This window comes from Sciurus carolinensis, chromosome 4, assembly GCF_902686445.1.
Source record: "Sciurus carolinensis chromosome 4, mSciCar1.2, whole genome shotgun sequence".
NCBI lineage: Eukaryota > Metazoa > Chordata > Mammalia > Rodentia > Sciuridae > Sciurus > Sciurus carolinensis.
In genome coordinates, this window is record NC_062216.1 from 86,569,174 (window position 1) to 86,583,522 (window position 14,349).

Here is a 14,349-nt window from a genome sequence, read left to right on the forward strand (position 1 = left end):
TCACTCAGCCTCTGGAGCTGCTAGGATTACAGGCATGTGCCACCACACCTGGCCCCAGTAGCTTTTATTTTGTTTTCTTAGAAGCAAGTCACTGTTTTAGAAAATATACAAAGTTTGGGAAAGGTAAACTCACACGAAATCTTTAATCTGCTATGAGTTTCATATCCTGTGAGGTTCCATCTCCATCCAAGAGAACTTTCAGGAGACAGATCTTAAATAATGATTTATATTTTCTTTTTTTTTTTTTTTTTTGCGGTACTGGGGATTGAACTCAGGGCCTTGTGCTTGCGAGGCAAGCACTCTACCAGCTGAGCTATCTCCCCAGCCTGATTTATATTTTCTTTGGTGACCTTGATTGAAAATTCCTAACAATCAGTGTTTGATTATCAGTAGGTTAGTCTGAAATTTGAGCATATGTGAGAGTGAAGAGGAAGGTCATAAATGAAAGGACTTTATCAGTTGTGGCACAAGAATCAGTAGGAGCTTCATATTTGCATAATTCCTCTTGCTTCTCAGTCCCACAGAGTGAAATGACCCATGTGGATATTGTCCATGTGGGTTTGTATCCTAGTTGAGGATCCCTGATGTTAGCAAACCCGTTTTCAAGTGTGTTGCACAAACACAAACCTGCACAAACAGTAGTCCACTCAGACGGATCATCCTGAAATGACTTCTCATTAGTGCAGAGTTTTTATTATTTATAGTTTGGGCTCAGAAATTCTTAGGATGGGTTATCAGAAGTTTGGCAGGTCTTCACATTGCTTTATTACTGAAGGTGAAGAGAGATGCAAGGAAGGGAAGGTTTGGGAAAGAAGGAAGTGTGACTGAATTCTTATTCAAAGCACAAGACGTTCTGTGCTTGTGCTTTCCTAACAGACAGGGATGGTTGTTCTGGCTTTTAGTCCTGACACACTCCCTTTGGCTAGCTTCTGTCACGGACAGAAGACCTGCTGCAAAAGCAGTTGCTACTGATCCCTCCTCTCCCCACTGCTGTGATCTCCAGTTGACATCTTCATCTCAGAAACACCACTTTGGAGCTGGATCGGGTCTGCCCCGCTTGTCTCTCTTGTTGGATCATCCAACTTGACTTGACCCTGAAGAGTCACACTTGGTAGCTACAAAGCATACAAAGACTGAGACTCACACTTTCTGGAACACTTCAAAGCCACAATTCCCTATTAGCAAACCTAGGTCAAGAAAACATGCCCGGGGCCTATTAGGGTTTGCTTTAGAGAGCCAGGTGGCCGGTTCCTGTGGTTAGAGATGAATTTCCCAGCCTGACCCGATGTACTGTGAAGTTGCGACAATGGCACAAATACCACCTTTTCTAGTTAAAGTATGTTTAAGGCTATTTGCAGTTCATTGTTACTTGAACCAACCAGTTTAGGTCTGGGTTTTGAAAGAAATTTAATTATGAATTTCTACTATTTCCAGTTGTATAAGTGCCATTGTAAGTCTTGCTGCTTGAATGCTGTGCATACAAAGTAGGTCAGAGCTTTCTTAATTTCCCAGGTTAGTTTAATGTTGTTTCATTTTGTAAATGTCTGGGTGCCAGTTTCAGTGACATATGGACCATAATGGCTATAGGAAATTCTAATGCATGAAGATTTGTATGTGGTGGGCATGGTAAAGCTTAGTATGGCTGGGTGTGGTGGTGTGATTTGGGAGGGTGATGCAGGAGGATTGCAAGTTTGAGGCCAGCCTCAGCAATTTAGAGAGGTCCTGGGCAACTTAATGAGATCCCGTTTTAAAAAAAAAAAAAAAAAAAAAAAGCTTAGTATGCACATGAAAATGAGTGGGTATTAGTTCTATTTTATAGAAAATTCAGTGTTTAAGAAAAGCTGTACAACTTGACATTGTTGAGAGAATATCGCATGAGAAAATCGAGTTTTGAATGCAGCTCCATGTAAGTCAAAAACCTTGTATGAAACCATTGTGGTGTAGCCACTGCCCACGTGCACTGAGGCTGCTTCTGTGGGGTCAGACTCTGATGGTAGTAATGGTAGTTTTTGGACTGCTATTGACACTACCACTTGGGAAAATGACACTTTCACAAAACTTGGGAGAGCTGGGCACAGGGGTGCATACCTATAATCCTTGCAACTCCGGAGGCTGAGGTGGAAGGATTGCAAGTTCAAGGCCAGCTTCTGCAATTCAGCAAGGTCCTCAGCAACTTAGACACTGCCTCAAAATAAAAAATAAGAAAAGGGCTGGACATAGTGGTACACATCTGTAATACCAGCAATTTGGGAGACTGAGGCAGAAGGATTGCAAGTTTGAGGGCAACTTCAGCAACTTAGTGAGACTCTAACTTAGCAAGGCCCTGTCTCAAAATAAAACATAAAAAAAGAACTGGAGGTGTGGCGTAGAGGTTAAGCAACCTGGGATTCATTCCCTGGTACCAATAAATAACTAAATAACTAAAACTAAAACTAAAAATAAATAAATAAATGAGTAGGGATGTAGCTCAGTGATAAAGTGCTCTTCAATCTCTAAAACCAAAGGAAAACAAAACAACAAACAAACAACAAAAACCTCAGGTTAAGCCATGCACAGTGGTGCACACCTATAATCCCAGCTACTCCAGAGGCTGAGGCAGGAGGAGTGCAAGATCAAGGACAACCTGGGCAATTTAGTGAGATCCTGTTCAAAATAAAATGAAAAGGGCTGGGAATGTACTTCAGTGGTAGAGAACTTGCTTAGCATGCTCAAGGCCCTGGATTCAATCCATAGTACTATAAACCAAACCAAACCAAACCACAAAAACTCAGGTTAGTGAATTTTGAACCAGGAATCTAAATATGTGCAAGACACTGTGTAGACTTTTGGAAACTATAATTTAGGTAAACTTGGTTTTAGCAAATGAAAAAATAAACCACTACCCAGGTGAGGAGCTCTTTTGCCTTGAAGATTCTCAGGCTAAACCAAAAGACTCCTAAAGTGTTGATCCTCTGACTAGTAAAATGGTGTGATTACCCATGAGGTATGATATGGGAGGTATTTTGAATGTATACATGCACACACCCACACCAAACCTCCAAGGTTTTGTAAACTTTTCTGAAATTTTACAAATGGAGATTCATTCCTTTGAGATGTAATAGTTTTTTAGATGTCATAAGTAATCCATGAAAGCTCAAGTCTTTGACTACATCCATATAGGCAGGAATGCCTTAAAACTCTGTTGACACTTGAGGGAGGAGAATTGGCAGCTGATTGGCTGAGAACATTCCTCTGAGACCGAGAGGCCCTGGACTGTGTAAGGGAATGTGCTTTCCAGCTTGGTGTTCTTAGCCCTGCTCTTTCTAAATGTGTCTTCCATGCACTCCGAATTTGTTTAAATTTTACTAGGAAACATATTGTTTGCTTTTCACATTTGTTTCCACAGTGCCATTAAAGGCTTCTTAGGTCTGCTGAAAGCGTCTTTGTTTTGGGCACACGCACAGGCACTTTTTGACCTAAACCCAATAATTAATGCAAGAGTAGAGGTGATCTCTTGGACTTCAGAGTCTAAATCAGGGTTCAGAAAAAATGAGTTTTAGATCCTTTCCTGAGGGCTGGGGAGAAAGCTCAGTCAGTAGAGTGCTTGCCTTGTAAGCACAAGGCCCTGGGTTCAATCCCCAGCACCCAAAAAGAAAAAAAAAAAGGAGATAGATCCTTTCCTGGATTATAACTTCATTAGTAATGTGGTGAGGAAACTAGGTAACTTGGTGAATGATGTGTGGTTAGTCAGTTGCAGAGTCAAGGGTTTGTCTCTAAATCCAGCACTCAGTTCCATACCCAAGTGTTTTTCTGTTTTGGTTTGTTAAAAAGAAGGAAATAAAACACATCAGGGCCCAGAAGAGAAGCTTTTTCTATTCCCTAATTCATCTTACTTTGTGTGTGTGATGAAAACCAACCTTTACTTCCTTTGTGGATAACTGATCTCTGACTTTTCCTGGATCTCTGAAGGGACAGTATTCTAATCGTCTGAAAGGTTGCTTCTCTTACTATCTATCCTTTCTCCAACCAGTAGTTTGGGGCGGCATTCTGTCAGGAAGATGAACATTCTTATCCAACTTAGTCTTTTGAGGGAATACTGTTCTTTATTGATTGAAGCCACTTGGGAGGAATACCTTGCAAACGATAGTGGTGAGACCCAGGGCTTAAATTTGCCACTGTTATTATGCCTGACTCTTAAGTTCCTCAAGACTGAATTATGAAGTCATCTTCTGTTTCATAGGCCATCAGTTCACTTTTGCAAACACTTGATGTTCTCTTAAGGAAAGAAATGGTTTAACACACACGAATTTTGTTGCTGCAGTAATTGTACTGCAAAATTATTACTGCAGCGTAATTGCTGGTACAGTTTGTGTTTATAGTATACTTTTGTTCTTCCCATGAGTGCGCTATCAGGTTCATTCACTGCCGTGAATTAGGGTACCCATTTCTTCCTTTCTTCTCTGCTGTCATTTTCATTACCCTTGTTGAGTCTAAGCTGAGGCTGGAGTCCTACTGGTTAATGTCTTTCTGCAAATGGATCTCTGACTACATTTCACAGTGAAATTTCACAGTAAAATTGAATCTGAGGGTTATGTAGGTCTGTTTAATCGATAGCTGCTTTTGGCTCCTACTATCAAAATGAGCATTTAAAAAATTGGTCTAGTAGATGATGAGAACAAAAGATTGCCATCCAGCTGAGAGTTCAGTCAGCCTTAAAAACATACTTTACTTGCAAAAATAGTTTCCATTTGAGAAACAGAAAGCACCGGAGAGCTTTGAGTCACATGTTAATTTTGTGTTAAAAGATCAATCTTCACACTCTCTGATTTTATTGAGGCCCAGGCTAATCCCATCTCCATGACTGTGGTTTGAATTCCAAGAAAATTTGCATGCCCTTTCTGTTTTCCTGCTTTTTCATGGATGTATTTGAAAATCATTGTGGTCTCAATGCTTAATTCTGGGAGAACCAAAGTGATAAAGAGCTTTATATCCTACCATCTGTTTTACCATTTGTCTTCTGTAATGAGAACATTAAATCGAGCTTCCCCACCTATTTCTCTTTAAGAGTCTGATTTAGTGCATACCAGGAAGAGATGAACCATATGCAGGTGTTTCTGGCCAGTAATGTTCAGTTGCCATTTAAAAAAAAATGATGGTCTTCCTTTGAGTATTAAGTTTTTTAAGAGGACAATTCATTTCAGTGATCTTAATTCCTAAATTGTGTACAAACTCCTTGGTAAAGCATTTGCGAGGACACCGTGTGGTGAAACAAAGTTATCTGTTACATAAACACACGATCAAATTTGGATGGGATTTCCCTGTGGTTGGTTGGTTGGTTTGTTTGTTTTTTGATTATCAAATTTGTTAATATTTTAAGAATATTTTAGAAGGGAAACAAGGATGTTCATTTAGGTTTTAAGAATATTTTCAAAGGGAAAACAGAAAACTCTGATTTATAAGTCTCTTCACTAGAGGCACACAGCAGGCAATGAGTTTTTACTCTAGGCATGCAAACACCAAAAGAAGACAGCTGCTAGATGCTACAAAATAGTTAAATTCTCCATCTGGCTTGCAATATGGGTGAAGATTTGCTGCAAATCTGGATTGAATGCCATGCCTCAGTTAGTTTACAAATATGGCTGGTCCTTTTTGTTATAGAACATGAAGTGTGGTCCTAAGCACCAAGGAATTAAACTCTCAAGTACTCAGCAAAAATGGGGTAAAGAAAAAAGAAAATTTAAATAGCCCCCCTGACCTGGTAAACTTCTAAAAATTATCATTATTATTATTTTCATCCTTGAGAATCCTGGAAAGAATAGAAAAATCTTTGATCTAGTTTAAGTTTAGGATGACAGGGAAATAAAAAGAAACTTATTTGTTCGGATTGAAACTGGTCTAATAAATAGAGATTAACATTTAAGTTTAGTATTCCAAAGTTGAGGAAATTACAATTTTTTCTCAAAGCAACTATAATTTGCAATTAGTATATAGTAATTCCTATAATTCTTGTATCAACTTTTATAAAATCCTGTATGAGTCACATGTTGTGAGATTTTTATTTTCACATCTAAATAAAATCATATCATTGAATATGTTTATACATTCAAAATCATGTATTGATGGAATCTCTTGGTAGCTGATGTAATGCTGGCAGTCTAAATTGAAATTTCTCCACGAAATCTCCCAAAACCAAGATAGATTAATTAAAAAAAATACACAAATCTCACATGTACTTTATTCAAAAACAAAAGGAACTCAAATATGCAATTACTTGAGAGTGTAAAAACGAACACCCATTTCCAGTAGAGCTTTCTCTGAGGATCCTTCAAAGGACTTGTGGAGAATGGGGCTGAGGAAAGGATCCAGAAACACCACCAGAAGACAGAAGAGGGAAAGAGATAAAAATCACTTCCAGAAATAGCAAGTGTACTGTATTAGTTAGTTATTCGTCGTCGTGACCAAAATATCTGACATAAACAACGGAAAGGAGGAAATGTTTATTTTGGCTTACGGTTTCAGGGGTTTCAGTCTATGGTTGGCTGGCTTCAAGGTAGAAACATCATATCAGAGAGGGATGCAGAGGAAAGCTGTTCAGTCCATGACAGCCAGGAAGAGAAAGAGGGAAAGGGGTCTGGGATAAGAAACACCCTCCCAGGCGTGCCCCAGTGACCTGCTGCCTTGACCATTCCTAGTGCCCATGTTTCCACTGACTCCCCCTAGTTCATTCAGCATCAGTGGGTTAATTAAAGAAATAGAAGGAAATTAAAATCTCAAATGGAAGAAATAAAGACTAAATTACAATAAAAAGTTACTTGAATGAAAACTTGAAAAATGACACTGAGGAAAAGCAGGAAAGCCAGCAAGAGAGTGAAAATGAAATTAAAAAAAAAAAAAAACAAAGAAAAATGGTTAGTGTGAGTGATTGAAATGGGAGATAAACAACAAAAATTCACCTTAGGTATAATTGGAGATCAGAAAAAAAAAACCTGAAAGAATGGAACATAACTACTATTTAAAACCAAACTTCCAGAAAACTTTCTGGAAAACAAAAGAAAAACATTCTAGGCCATTATTTTGGAAGAATTTATGAGGTACCTGGAAATATTGACCTGGAACAATCAACTCTGAGGCATATCCTAGGTAAACAATTCATCTCAAGATAGAGACAAAAATCTTAAAGGCTTTCAGGCAAAATGTTAAAGGACAAGAGATTTTACTGGCATTGGATTTCTCAAAAGCAATGGAGAAAACAGAAAACAAGGCAATTAAATGGCATCTTTTTTTCCCCTTGTTTTGTAGTGCTGTGGATCTAACCTAGGGCTTCACGCCTGCTAGACAAGCCCTCCACCACTGGGTTATACTCCTAGTCTCAAACAGCATTTAAAGAAAACCAAAGAAATAAAATGAATGAACTTTATTCAACTAAGCTCTCCTTTAGCTCCTGAGGCTGCAGGAAAGCAATTTAAACTTGTCAGAAATGAAAGAATACTCTACTAATGAGCCACTCTTGAAGAGATCACTAGAGGATGATTGTCTTCGTCAAAATGTGACTAGAGAAGTTCTGGCAGAAGGACTAAGGGTAAAATGTTAATAAATTAGAAGAAAAGGTAAGGGCATGAATCTGGTAGTATAAAATGTAAACGTATATTTTGTTGACAGAAATAAATTTCTAATTTAATTTAAAATTGGAGAAGAGAGAAAGAGCAAAATAGAAATAATTTATTGTGATATAGGCAATAGCCAAGAAGCCATTAGGAACTCACAAACCAGATCATATAAGTAAGTTAAATACCTTTATTCTTATGCTGCTGGAGAGAAGTGCACGACTTGAAATATATCAAGTATTCCCTTTTCCTTAGGAAAATAATGTATGTATTTTCAACTTCAAATAATTAATTAAAACTATGCACAAAAGTTAAATACTAGAACAAAACAAAAACTTTTTAAAAACTAAAAGGAATTTTAGAATAACACAATGAAGAAAATAGAGGAAGAAACACAAGAAATAGTAATTATGATGTACATAGTAGCTACACACAAAATATATGTCAGAAGAAGGGACTATTCCTATCCCATATTAAGTATATTATAAAGCCTCTAAAATTAACCTGATGCAGAACCAGAGCATGAGCTGACAGATCAGCAGAACAGAATCAAAATTCCATAAATAGACAAAAGCACATGTGGTATCTCAAAATGAGGGCAAAGAAGGACTGTTTTGAATGGTGCCTGGTAAACTAAATTGCATTTGGAGAAAGAAAAAATAATAGAACTTTACTTAATGAGAAAAAAACTTGAAATGAATCAGACAGAAATAAAACATGTAGGATAAAGACAGAATTAAAGGACTGGGATATGGCTCAGTGATGGAGCACTTGCCTAGCATGTGGGAGGCTCAGGGTTAATGGCCAGTACCAGAAAGAACAAACAAACAAAACCTTCCAGAAATAAAACCAAATGAGTACCGGAAGAAAACCTTCAGGGAGTTATCTGTAATATGGACCTGTGATCCAAATGTAATAAAAGAAATGATGGATAAATGTGATTACATAAAAAAAAAAAAAACTTTTGCATGGCAGATATCTTGGTAAAGTAAATCCAGAAGACAAATGATTATTTGAAAGAAAATATTTGTAACATTTCACAGATAAAGGGCTGATATCACTGAGATATAAAGATATCTCAAAATATAAGGGAAAAAAAACCCCCTAAAAATCCAAGGAAAAACTGGGCAAAAGATATGAAAAGGCAATTTGTAAAACAAAACCAAAAAGCAAAAAACCATAAAACATATGAAAGTGACTATTAAATATGTGAAAAGATGGTTAACTTAGCTCAGATAAGAGAAATGGGCTGGGCATGGTAGCTCATGCCTGTAATCTTAGTTACTCATAAGTCTGAGGCAGGTTGATTGAAAGTTTGAGGCTGGCCTAGGCAACTTAGTAAAACCCTGTCTCAAAACAGAAAAATAAAAAAGAGTAGCTAGGGGATGTAACTTGGTGGTAGAGTACCCTTAGTTTCAAACCCCAGTATCTTTACCAAAAAAAAAAAAAAAGAAAGAAAGAAAAAAAGGGGAGAGAGAGAGAGAAGAGAGAGAGAGAGAAAGAGAGAGAGAGAGAGAGAGAGAGAGAGAGAGAGAGAGAGAGAGAGAGAAAGATATGATGGGAATCAGGTTTTTTACCATTGGAGAAAAGGATTAGCAAACGAAAGGAGCATGACTTTGGTAGACTATGGTGTTAGATTGGAACCGGAGTTATCAGTTAACTAATTTTAGACATATTCATAAACACACACACATACACATTTCTTAGCTCTGTATGTTGAGATGATCTATACTAATCTCCACTCAAAGGAATGTAGACTCCTTGGGAAAAAAATTACTGATTCCAGGTTGGAGTAGGGAAGCACAGGGTGGACTTGGAATATATTGTCATGCCAGAAAGTAAGAAGGTGTCCAAAGAACAGTGGAAACAGTCATAGAGTCCAGCCTGAGTGACTCTGGGACATAAAGATAAATAATAACAATTACAAATGTAAAAGCCATTAAATGAAACAAGACTGTGAATGATACTAATGTAAGTGTAAAAAAAGGAAAGGTTTTCCTTGTAATAGATTGTCAACTACTAAATGAAAAAGGATGGCAATCATCATTGCAAGAATTGGTTCAAACAAGAATCCTCAATGCATCCTAAGAGTAAAGATGAATGTTTGATGAGGCATAGGCTATCTAACGTAGTCACAAAGTATATTCTTAAAAATTACTTATTAGTCACAGAGGACAAAATAGTATTCTTATGGTGAAAAAAATCTGGGAAACATCACCCTGATCAAAGTTAACTTACCAGTCTGGGGACAAATAGCATCTCCAGTTATGACGCCATGAGAAAGAGCAACATCATTTCCGTGGTACTCTTACAAGAATGCTTACCAGATCTAACCATTAGGAAACCCTGTGAGTAAGTCAGAGAGAGAGAAAATTGAGGGACTTTCTACATAACCACCTCTGTGCAAAAACATGAAGGTCAAGAGAGACAAAGAGGGACTACAGAACCGTGGTGGATTAAGATTGCTAAAGCCAGGTACAGTGGTGCACACCTGTAATCCTAGCTACCCTGAAGGCTGAGGCAGGAGGATCGCAGGCTGGAGGCCAGCCGGGGTCACTCAGCCAGACCCTGTCTCAAAATAAAAAATAAAAAGGGCTGGGAGTATAACTCAGGGGCAGAGCACTAGCATGTACTGCCCTGGGGTCAGTCACCAGTAGTACGAAAATGAAACAACAAACTAAAGAGTCATGAGAACTAACAGTTATTTGTGATTTTACACTTTGGACCAGCTCTTTGTCTCTCTCAAATGTAAATAGTATGATTATACTATATACTGGCGGGTCAGTTAAAGCCCTGATTTTGGTGATTGTACTGAGGTTATGAAAGACAAATCTTTGTTATTCTAAAATACTGTACTCCCTAAAGTATCCAAGGGCAAAGGGACATGATTTTTAAACTTATTCTCAAATGATTCATGCAATACATACACACACACACACACACACACACACACACACACACACACCACTGTCATGGAAAACTTGGGAAGCCAGGTCAGTACTTTCTCCACTATATAATTCAGAATTTCTGTCGTGTTTTATTTGTTATTTTGTTTTCTTCACATCATAAGCAGAATGTTTGTTGACCCAACTGAAATAAATTTTATTTTAATAAATAAGTTTCAGTTTATTAACCCTGTTTCCCCCCTACCCCTGGCAACACTAATCTTTTTTTGTCTCCAGAGTTTGCCTTTTCCTGAACGTCATATAGTTGAAATAATATAGTATGTAGCCCTTTCAGGCTGGCTTCTTTCATTCAGTAATATGCATTTATGGCTCCTCCATGTCTTTCCATGGCTTAATAACTAATTTCATTTTAGCACTGAATAATATTTCATTTTCTTTAGGTACCACAGTTTATTATCTATTCACCTACTGAAAGGCATTTTGGTAGCCTCTGCGTTTTGGCAAATATGCATAAAGCTGCTATAAAATATAAAATATAAAAGTGCAAGTGCAGGTTTTTGTGTGGATATACATATTCAATTCATTTGGATACATCCCAAAGAGTGTGATTACTAGATTCTATGGTAAAAACATATTTAGTTTTGCCAAACTGTTTTCCAACATGTCTGTACCATTTTGCATTCCCACCAGCAATGAATGAGGGTTCTCGTTGTGTCACATTCTCACCAGTGATTTTTTTTTTTATTCTAATAGGTGTGTGGAGGTATCTCATTATTTCAGTTTGTATTTCCTAAACATCTTTTCATAGTGATGCCAGTTTGTCAACTCTATGTCTTTTTTGATAAGATGTCTGTTTAGGTTTTTTGCCCATTTTTAAATTCTGTTATTCATTTTTTATAGTTGGATTTTAAAGGCTCTTTCTTTCTCTCTCTTTTTAGAGATTGGATCCTGCTCTATATTGCCTAGGCTAGTCTCAAATTCCTGGGCTCAAGCAATCCTCCTGCCTGAGTAGCTGGGACTATAGGTGCTTACCACCTTGCCTGGCTAAGAATTCTTTGTATATTTTGGATAATAGTCTTTTATTAGATATGTATTTTCCAAATATTCTTTCCCAATCTGTAACTTATATTCTCTTTCTCTTGAGAATTTATGCTTTTTATCAAATCAAAATGCAAAGAGGCAAACTTGATCAGATACAGAGTTCAGTGTCAGATAAAATCAACACAATTCCTTGAGGACAAACATAAGAGCTCTAGCTTTTAAGAACATAAAGGCATTTATTCCAAGTTTCTCAATGAAAGGGTTTTACATAATGTAATAAAAAAACTTACTTACTGCAGGTTTCTCTCTTCTATTCACTATATAATGACCCCACCTTTATTTTGAAGGGACCTTAAAGCACTGCATTGTGTATTAAGATTATAAAGCAGGAGCCGGGTTTGGTGGTGCATGTCTGTAATCCCAGCAGCTTGGGAGGCTGGGGCAAGAGGATTGCAAGTTCAAAGCTAACCTCAGCAATTTAGTGAGGCCCTAAGTAACTTAGCAAGATTCTGTCTCAATAAAAGAATGGGCTGGGGATATGACTCAGTGGTTAAGTACTCCTTAGTTAAAGACCCAGCATACACACTGCCTGCAAGGATTATAAAGCAGGAAGCTATTTCTAGAAATAGAACGTACACAAGAAATATAAGTTGATTTTTGCAAACCTCAAAATGAACATGGAAGGATTTTTCGCTAGAAATGCCCAGAAATGGAAGGAAAATTAGGATGCTGAGATAGTGCCTGAGGATCATTAATTGTAGCAGTAAATGTTATGCACCTGTCAAAAAGGGACTCCCAGGGTGCAGCAATGGCAGGCAGATGTCCTCAATCCAACCTAGGAAAGGCACTGGCAACTATCAGTGAGACTATCTCACTGGCAATACTCAGATCACAGATTCACTTAACCGAGCAAACCATGGCAGGACTTCTCCAGTAGCTCCAAAGAAAATTTCCTCTGCAAGCTCCATTTGGAATCTTCTAACTACCTACTTCTCTACTTGCCAAACCTTCAGCATCCAAGAGGTATTCTACAGCCACAGAGTTCTTCTCTCAAGTTCAATAGTATAGAGCTTCTCTCTTTTCCTGCTTTCTATCTCTCTGCTCTTTATCTCTTCTCTTTTCCTCCCTCCTTCTTCCCCCTAGCCCCTGCCATTGTCCTGCTGTTCTCTCTCACTCCCTCTCTCTTTTTCTTCCACGTGTCATATAAAACTACTGGGAGCAAAAGAAATAGAAGTAGAGCTCTTTAAAGAGCGATTTAAAAAACTCTCTGCCTCTGAGTTTTCTCACCTGGTGTCCCACCTGGTCTTGGGCTCAAGTTAATGAATTGGACTTCTGTTTACAATCATTGCATGAAATGAGATAGCTCCCCCCAAACTTCATATTAAGTACAACTTTCAACTTTTCAGAGGGATATCTAAATGATTTTTAAATATAGACCAATGGAGCATCTCAAGTGCCTCTTAATGCAGGACTTCCTTGCCTGAGCCAGCATGCTGTGGGCATCGGCAGGGGGAGGGTGGTTTCTCTCAGTGGTGGTGTGGGAGGTGTGTAGGTATTATTTAGGGATTCAGGAAGTTTGAAACACACCCTGAGGTGGTTGTAATTACATGGGAGTAACCAGAGATGATTAGGAGGAAGGAAGAAAGTGGTTAGGCACAAGGAGAGGTGGCAGTTATATTTGTCAAGTTAAAATTTTAAAAAAGTTAGCTGTTCCTTGGAATTGGTCATAGAAATGAACTTGTCAAGGATGTTTTCACTGGAGGTGACACAAAGCTGGTGTCCTTGTCCACTGTTCTGAATTAGTGACTTCAGTGCTATATTTTGTGCCCTTTATGGAAAGAAGGGAAATTTGGGTCATTAGGTTCACTGTAATTTTGTTCTTCCGGCCCCTGGAGATTTTAAGGGAGCTGTATTTAGGGCATGCTGGGTGAACCTGTCTGGAGAGGAGGGTGGAACTTTGAGTGAGAGTCCTCAGCTGCGTTCAGTAGTGATGTATCGCCACAGTCCTGGTACAGGACATCAGGATAACACCTTCACACATACCCCTCTTTACCAGCAGCCTGCTGCTTTGTGGATGCCGCTCCTCTCTCTGCTCTCCTCCTTGGAAAACAGGTAACTGTGTCAGCCTGGGAGTCTGCTCTCTCCTTCCTTCCTGCAGCTCTGTTCAGCTTTGGGTAGTGCAGGGAAGAAAAAAATACCTCTGAACACTGGTTTAAGCAGGAAGGCGGTAGTAGTGTTTGCATCTGATAACTGGCAGAGGGCTTGCGCCATTCATTCGTGCTGCAACTTGTAGGAGTTTTACTATAAAATCAGGGATGCGTAAATGACTGCTAGCATCCAAAGCCTTTGCATGGGACTTTGGGAGTAGTCTGTGGGCCAAATAATGGTGTCTGAGTAATGGAGGGATCTTCCCATCACAGTCATTTGTGCAGTGTTTTGATGTATCTGAAATCAAAACTCCTGGGCTTTGGTGCTCTGTAATACTTAAGATCACCCACTACCATATCGTTAAATCTGTAGGCAGCACATAGGTTCAGAAAACATTTACCGAGCATCCTCTGTAAGGTGAACAACCAACTATGTCTGTCGCTGCCTAATCCCCTTCCTCCATGTCTGACCTGCTGTCCCTTTCTCAACCCCAAGTTCCTGCTGGTGGTGCCATCAGCGCCCAGTCAGACACCACTTACATGATGAGAAAATGGAGATGGGAAAGAAGTGAACCTAGTTGCTTATACAAGCAGCAGAGAGAATTTGTCTCATATGGAATTCATAGAACCAGATTGAAAACATACAATGTTATGTCATGCTCAGTGTAGGGG